Genomic DNA, 9,188 nt, shown 5'->3' with positions numbered 1-9,188 from the left:
GACATATGCATATTGTACTAATAGAATGCTCCAAGAGTCCCCAGGACTGTCAAAACCTAAAGTAAATCCCAAAACTTCTGGCAATTTTTTAAATTGAAAGGTACATGCCATTTTCACTATGGAAAATATTTGTGATGACTCCTGGGTATATACTTTTAAAAACTTTAATCTCATATCTAGAAAAAAAATGCAGTAAGTCAAATCTGGCTTCATAACTTAGACTCTTGAAATATAGAAAGAAGTCTCCAAGGCAATAATATCCTTCTGACGTGGGTGGACAGTCCTGGAAATAATATTCCAGATGGAGATTGGTCGCCTATTTGCTTATATGTTTGTCACTAATTATAATCAGCCATAAGACAAGACCTGATCTCTCTCTCAGATTTCTAACAAAGATAATTTCTGTATTTCACATTACTTCTACTCTGTGGAGGTCATGAGAGTCAAAACCTACAGCAAAATCTGTGCTTACTCTCCAAACCTTACAGTGGGTGCACTGACAAATCCAAGGGAGCTGAATGTGATGTGTCTAAAGGAACATATTCACCATTTTTCCTCCTCTCCTGAGGTACAGAAAAAGATAGCATGGATGAAAGCCATAACTAGCATCCTGCACAAAGAGAGTATAAGGCTTTCGGGAAAACTATAAAAAGAGAATCTTCCTATGATTATCCATCTCTGCTGATTTTGTTCCTGGAAGGATGAATTAGGTCATGAAGATCTTTGGCTAAATTCTCAGCTGACTCTAGCATGGTAGGATTTATACTTGCTTTTGGACTGCACAATATTAACTTCAACTCTTTTAGATTCATCACTATTTATTATTACATGACTTAAACCCTCTTAACTCTACCTCTGATTTTGGCTTAATGAGTGGCTTAATGTCTTGCTGAGCCTATACTGAGTCACAGTAGTACTACATGAAGGATCTAGAAAAAGGGGCATCTGACAAGTAATTAACAAAAATATAATGGAAAGTAATGTCTGTCATCTCTAACATTGATTGACTCCTTTGCATTCACTTGTGTCCATGCCTTGAGCTTTCTGTAATAAAACCCTTGAGTATGACCAAGCCTGAAATTCAGAATCAGTTGAAGTCAACAGTAAAAGTCCCGATGCCTCCAAAGGGGAAAGGCTTTAATTCCTCACCTTTGTTATAGTCCACATAGAGTACAACATAATAATTGAAATAACACATAGTTTGGAACAAAATAAGAATAAAACACTTCTTAAGATTATGATCTAGTAAACATGTTTTAATGATTTTTATATATGTTAAACCCCCCCACACACACTGGAATTAAGTGAAGATATGGTGATTTCTGCCATAATCCTTGGTTTCCTTGCATTACATTCTTTATGTCTGTAGGAGGTTTACTACATAGCAATGCAATCAAACAAAACTATATTCACCAATCTTTTTTTATATTTAATGTGATCAGTGCTCAAAAATGTTTAATACTAACCAAGTCCTCCAGGCCTTCCTGCTCAAGATGAGTAGTAGGGAAAGTTCCATAAAATAGATGATATTGTAATTTTATAAAGATCAAAGCCAGGAATAAAATACATTAAAGAAAAAGGCAAGTAATTTGACTACAGTTCAAAGTATTAATCAAAATATTTCCATGTGCCTGGGAACATTTGTGGAAACTGTACTGGAAAAATATTTATGCTGTAATGTACTCTTGCTAAAAGCAAACCCAAGAGAAATAGATGTTCACATTGTAACTTAGGCAGACATAAGTGAGGCAATGTTTACTGGAGCTGTTAAATGTGAAGAAACACCAAAAATTGCACAATAAGTGCACGGACTAAATAAAGAAAATTTACATGATACTTTTGCACTGCAGTGGCCAATTTAAGATTGATGGGTCATTCATAACTTTCACATGACAGGAAAGTGCAGAAGCAAACTCGATCACTATGAAGAGCTTTCATATTCTCAAGCAGAGCTACAATGTAAAATACAAAAGTAAGAAGGTTATGATGTTCAAATATTTTAGATGAATCTAAAAGCTAACAAAAATGTCCTGTTTCTTAGGACATGGATAGCAATTCTGCCTTCAGAGCCACTAGCACATTGCCCTACCTATATTCAGAGAACTGTCTAGAGAACAGCAATATCTTCAGGACTGAAGGATGAAGGATTTCACCTGACTATTTTAAACACAAAGAGAAATATTTTCAAAAAGGTTCTTTTAATTAATGAACACATATGCTGCTAATGCATATAACACTGCCATTACTGAAACTGAGGTAGTGGTGCCAATACTGTGGAAAGTAGAAACATGTTATCACCATTCATTTTCAAGATCAGACTGCAAAAAAATCACTGGAAAGGCATCAAAAATGTGAAAATGTGCCATTTTATGAAGTGTATAGCATGTGTATAGAAAGTGGGAAATGCTATGAATATCCCTGCAAAAAAAATAATGAGTCCTAGCTTCCCTCTACATATGACTGAGCAGCAGACATGACGAGTAGGAAATCTGGAGCACACCACATAAAAGTACTGGAGAAAGAAAGCAGCAGGCACCCTGCAGTGACTGAGAAGGCAAGGCACACCTTACACCCACATACATTTGAAAGGAAGGGGGAGATGACACACAGGTAGGGAGATCCGTAATTTCTTATGGCCAGCAACACAGGAGGGAAACAAGTGACGCTGCAATGCCACCGGGAACAGCTGTTAACAGCCTGTGGTGAAACAAGCTCACCAGGCAGCACACTAAGTTCCAGCTTCATAGCACCTTGTTCAGAGATCGCCAAGGTCCAGGGAGGTTTCAAATCTATAGTTACTCAGAACTGCCTTCCTGCTGACATTTGAATCATTCCAGTTGAATGAGACAGTCAAGTAGTTTGCAGGATTTCTGATGTGTAGTAATGATTTCTTGAGAAGTAAGACCATTTCTACTAGAGAAGACCCAAATGTCCCTCATGTCCAGCACCTCTCCTTGTCTACAGTGACTGAAGCAATTGCTGTCAGGTTCTAAATCACTGATGGGTCTAAAGCCCCATCAAAGGAAGCTTTCTGACACAGAAACAAAAAAAACCCAGCACACAAACAAACAAACAAAAAACCTGTACATTTTCACATTTTCCCTTTAAGACAGTTTTCCATCCACATGTATATGAGCAATCTTATTTCCAAAACAAAATTGTCTTGCATAAAATTTACCCAAATGATGGAGTTAACATAAACCTGATTCAGTTAGTTATCTAAATGAGATTACTCAAAAATGATAATGCAAGTCAAAAACTTCACTGCCTGGTGTCCAGCAGAGCCGAGACAAGGGAAAGTCAAAACTCTTAAGAGAGTTTAGATATGACCTAACACTATTCACCACTGCCTTTCCAGTCATCCACTTTTCTGCTTAATTTGTCATACTCCAAGGTGAGAGATGTGTAAAGAAACCAGCAGGAATTTTTTTGCAGTCGTTTCTTATATCTTTTTGAGACTTGATATTGCCATTTAATCTTTGTTCATGTTAGTCAAACCACTGACTTCGGTAATTTACATTTGTGAGTAATCCTTACTTAAGTGACAGGAGGAAATATTTAAGAAATGTACCTTACTTCATTTTTACCAAAATGTTTGGAAGTCTAGTATGCTTGACCACTGAAGGCAGACAGACACTGAGGGCAGACATTTTTCTATGACATTGTGCTTTGAGCAATGATGCCAAGAGCAAGCATCAAATGATGGATTCTTACAGCCACCATAACAACTAAGAATAGTAAAATGCGTATTAAAATACTGAGCAGTTGAATCTCCTATGACAGTAATTATCAGTGAGTCATTTGTTGAAGCCACTATGCTTTGCAAAATAGTTTGAAATGTGTTCTACTGAAGTGAAAACTGAGTAGTAAACTTGAAGACATCAAGAGCTATAAAAAGTTTGTCACACAGTAATGATTAGCAGAAAGACAAGAAGAAACCTTTGTTCTGTGCAGGGGATGTCTGTGCTACTGTTTTATGGTTATTGTACGTTAAAGCTGTGCAAGCACTGGGCAGCTAATTATAGCCTTGTGAGAGAATGGAGTATAATTCTTAGTCTTAGACCCTTGCTCTCAAGGACTGTGGAGAGTCTGGAAAACACCCTTAGCACTGATCACTGAAAAACATGTTCCTGGTTGTTCAACAGTCGTTATTGCACGGACTTCATCATTTAAAGTCAGGCAGATGGCTTAATTCAAACTTTTGTACCTGAAATTCTCTGCTCAGCTACTTGATAACCTTGGAGGACAAGAAATAACATTGTCATCATTCCTTTTCACTCTTAACATGCTCAGATGGCTAAAGATTTTCCTTCTATGCATGCAGCAGGGAGGTGCCCTTATTGGAGATGAGTCCAACTGGGACCTAGAGATGTGGGAAACTGTGACCTCTTCTACTCAAGTCCAGAGAAGGGCTTTGTCTGATGGACATTTGGAAAAATCTCTACCAACCACAGCTGGTCTAAATCCCTGTTGCACTGGTGGCTTCCTAACTCTTGGACTGCAGTGTTCTAAAACTGGCACCCAGGAGGGTGGGTAGAAAGTGGCCTAATATGCAGAGAAAAAGTTTTAAAAGTCACCAGAACAGACACAAAGAGCAAAAGTGAGCTTGCCTTTTATAGCATAGCCATCAGGACATTCACCATGGAAGAAGGGTCTCTGTGTTTCTCTATTTACTTCAAGGTCAGTTGTATGCATTGAGCGGGCTGGACTCAACCCAGAAGAACATCCTATGTTACCTGGGATAAATAGATAGTCATCATGGATTTGTGCAAACATGTTGTATTCCTTCTGTCCTGATTCCCTCATAGAGCACCACATGCAAAAAAATACTTATCAGCTAGCTCAAAAATAGTTCTCTAAAAATAAGTATGGTGGAGACATACACAATGTATACATAGTTTTCTTCATTGTATTTCATCCAAAAAACAGATGGCAAATGCAAAAAAGATCTGAATGTAGTAAGAGAGTGGGGCTGGAGAATATGTAGTCCAATGAAGCCAGTAAGGTTCAGCAGTCTGTAAACAAAGCTATTCCAGAGGTATTTTATCTGTTAATGCCTATGCCTTTCCTTTAGATAGGAGATGGAAGTCTAGTTTGTGAATCTATTTTGATTACCATACTCTTGCTCTTCATGCATAAACACCAATTCTTCAACTATATTCAGTACAAATTTCTTATGGTAGAACAGGCAGACAACGGATAAAATCTATTGTGAAATTAAACTGCAACTAGAGAAAAGGAAATCTTGATTAAGTATTCTATATACCTGTGTGGATGCAACATTTAAAGAGTTACAAGTATCTTCTCTCAAGAAATATGATTTTTTTAATGACTTCAGAGATATTGCTAACACAAGTCATAGCAGCACAGGAAAACATTAAGCTTCACTGTAATCCTGCTTTTACATACAGCTGTCTGAAAACACAGGGCAAAGGTTTGAAGTAACACAAGAAGTCAAGCAATGGTTTAAAAAGCTTGCAGTGTTAGTGGTAAGATAGTTTTACCATCCAGTATTTCAGTGAAGTATTTTTATGTTAGAGCAACTAGAGAAATTACCTGAATTAACTCTAAAAGCTGAGCTGTGGCAGGCCAAGAAGGAATGGGGCAAAAAACTAAAGGGATGGAGGTATTTTCCCTGCCATCCCTTTATTATTGCCTGCACATGGCACACACCTTGCAAGCCACCTGATCTCCCTTCAGAACATGGCAGAATCTGTCCCTTATGTCATCTAGCAATGAAACATCCTACAGGAAAATTTTCTTGCAAGTTGTTAAGTTAGCTTCTGAGGTGCCTTTCCTCATGTTCAATCAGAGAAGAAGACACCAGGTAAGCAGAAGAACAGAGCTGAGGAGGGCTGGTAATTGGCCAGTGGCAAAACCTGATGTAGCCCCATGGGTTTGTGTTTGAGGTGTGAAACATTAGCTGTGAAACTTGTTACCAAGTGGTGAGAGTACCATGGTCCAGAATTAGTCAAGGGGGCAAGTCTTTCACTACTGGTAATAAGGAGTACAAAAAGATCCAGAAACTAAGTATTCTCTGAAATGTCCCCAGAAAAAATCTCAGGAAAATAACGGATCAGTGAAGCAAGACTTCCTAAGGGTATTTAACAGTTAGTAAACATGGAAATAGTATGAGATTGTTTCTTTTTTCTAGGCCAAATCCCAAATGCTCTCCATGCAATCGGTTAAAATAAGCCTAGAATATGTCTCCATTGTCCCTGTAATTTTCAAGGACAAGGCCACATTTCTAGTTTTATTTTGCTTATGTTTGGTTCAAAACATGCATGAGAAGAAAAATTGTATTTCCTTGGTACAGATAGTCTTCTCAGACGTGAGCCTCTTCCCTTTTAAACTGAGTGTCTAGAAGGCACAACACACATCATCTTGAGCTATATGAGCTTAGGAAGACAGTTTTTGATACAGTCAGCTAAATAGTAGTTGATGCAGCTTTACTCCTGCCTAGTGTACCAAAGCTAAACTCTGCTTGGCATCAAGTCTCAGAAGAATAAGCATAGACAATTTCTTCCAGACTGACATTCTCTAACAAAAAGCTGTTTTAGTTTTCTGTCAACAGTTATTATGGGGATGAACTGGTGTTAGTTCCAGTGGACAGTAACAGAAATGCAGTAAAATGGTCAAGAACACTTTTCATCCAAATCTCCAATTAGTCATTTTTGTTTATTGTTCCTCAGATATTATTCTTAGAACAAAATCGTTTCCTTCACAGAATAGAAAGAAAACAAAAAAACCTACTAAAAAGAAAGGTTAAAGAAGGGTTTAGCAAGACCAGTTTCTCAGCCCTCACTCCTACACCAGGCCACAGATGACCTGCTCATAGAATTTGTGAACTGGTTTCCTGTGGAAAACTTGGGATCAAGCAGACAGCAGGTGATGGAGAACTGAGTAGTTTGAGAGCTGACAGAAGCCTACTACTACCCTTCATGTTCTCTTTCATTAGACGATGAGAGCACAAACTTTAAAGGATGAAGGAGACATTAAGAGGCCTCAAAGTTGCAAATAAAGATGGACTACTACTTCTAAAATGCCTCACTCAATATATGGAAAAGAGAAAGAAAGAGAGAAAGAAAGAGAGAAAGAAAGAGAGAAAGAGAGAAAGAGAGAAAGAAAGAGAGAGAAAGAGAGAGAGAGAGAGAGAGAAAGAGAGAAATAGAGAAAGAGAGAGAGAGAAAGAGAGAAAGGAAGAGAGAAAGAAAGAGAGAAAGGAAGAGAGAAAGAAAGAGAGAGAAAGAGAGAGAGAGAGAGAAAGAAAGAGAGAAAGAAAGAAAGAAAGAAAGAAAGAAAGAAAGAAAGAAAGAAAGAAAGAAAGAAAGAGGAAGAAAGAAGGAAGGAAGGAAGGAAGGAAGGAAGGAAGGAAGGAAGGAAGGAAGGAAGGAAGGAAGGAACGAAGGAAGGAAGGAAGGAAGGAAGGAAGGAAGGAAGGAAGGAAGGAAGGAGAAAGAAAGAATGAAAGAAAGAAAGAAAGAAAGAAAGAAAGAAAGAAAGAAAGAAAGAAAGAAAGAAAGAAGAAGAAGAAGAAGAAGAAGAAAGAAAGAAAGAAAGAAAGAAAGAAAGAAAGAAAGAAAGAAAGAAAGAAAGAAAGAAAGAAAGAAAGAAAGAAAGAAAGAAAGAAAGAAAGAAAGAAAGGAGGAAAGGAAGGAAGAAAGGAAGAAAGGAAGAAAGAAAGAAAGGAAGAAAGGAAGAAAGAAAGAAAGAAAGAAAGAAAGAAAGAAAGAAAGAAAGAAAGAAAGAAAGAAAGAAAGAAAGAAAGAAAGAAAGAAAGAAAGAAAGAAAGAAAGAAAGAAAGAAAGAAAGAAGAAAGAAAGAAAGAAAGAAAGAAAGAAAGAAAGAAAGAAAGAAAGAAAGAACGTACAGACCAGTAGGGACAGACTCTTTGAATTACCATTAACACTTGGGATGTTTCTTGGGGCAACTGCAGACCTGTGCAGCATAGCAGGCATGTGGTGAGTCCTCTGCTGCTGGGAAGAACTTGGTCTACTACCCAAATGCAATGTAGTACACATCAGTAAACTGAGCTTGATACAAGCCCACCATATGACAGAAAAGGGGCTCTGCTGCTCTGTCCTCTCCAGAACAGAAAGAAGTTAAATGGAGTCTAGAGAAAAAAAGGTGGAAACACTTCTTTGTATACACAAACACTTATATCAATAACAGTCTTCAGGTAATTGAACAAAATTAGTGGTCCCCTCCTCAATGGGTATCAGATCTAGAAGTGGAACTCCCTCAAAATAGGGTCAGTTTCAGGACTAACTAGGGCAAAAGGAAATGGATATTTTGTTGTTCTAGCAGCCTTACTCCTCCTCACCTGTCATTTACCATTCCCATTTTGGAAGTCCCAGGCAACATACTTTCTTGCCCTTTTCAGGGCAGGCAGCTGTGGTCTTGCCTGCTTTTAAGGCTGATAACCAGTCTAGCTCTGTGATGGACAGCCTGCAATCCCAGGGTCCCCCGGTGCTGAGGCACTTTTTTCAATGGGCTGCCCTAGCAATGTAAAGTCTGAAGGGCTAGCATTTTGTCTCCGCAGCAGACTGCTGGGCAGACTGCTAAGGAGCTGGGTTGGCAAGCTGGTATGAAACCAGGCAGGCTTTTGACTGAAACCTGCCCGGCAGGCAAGTTTGGAAATGTGCCTGTGTTTTGTCATTTGTTAAAACAGACATTCCCACAGAATGTTCTGATTTTGATTAATCCATGTTTCATGGTGGATATCATGTTTTCCTGGAACATTTCTAACCACCTTCGCTAACAATAAGCTGCATGTTTACAGCGCACCCCATTGCAATGATCTTCAGTGCTTCCCACTCAAAATGCTTATGCTGACAAGAGACTGAGTGCTACCCTGCAGGAATGCTAAGCTCCCCCATACCCTTCATGAATAAGAGCAGGGTACGACAGGGGCAAAGACTGCAGGCCTGGGCCGTTTGACATTAGAGGAATACTTTGCAGACAGGCAGAGAGAAAAAGCCCTTCCCGTGCATTAAAGTACCTCACAAATATTCATAATTGTGATTGCATTGCTCAGTTTAGTTCAGCTCACACAAACCTGCTCTCAGTTTGCAATTTAATATTATGAATTGCAGGCACTAGAACTGCTGAATTAGGAAAATAAGAACATGGAAAACATTATGCAGGTTAAAGAAAATAAACTACTATCACTCTCTGCTTTGCTTTCT

Source organism: Athene noctua, chromosome Z (genome assembly GCF_965140245.1).
Source record: "Athene noctua chromosome Z, bAthNoc1.hap1.1, whole genome shotgun sequence".
In the NCBI taxonomy this organism is placed as follows: domain Eukaryota; kingdom Metazoa; phylum Chordata; class Aves; order Strigiformes; family Strigidae; genus Athene; species Athene noctua.
Note: the sequence above shows the minus strand (reverse complement) of the source record.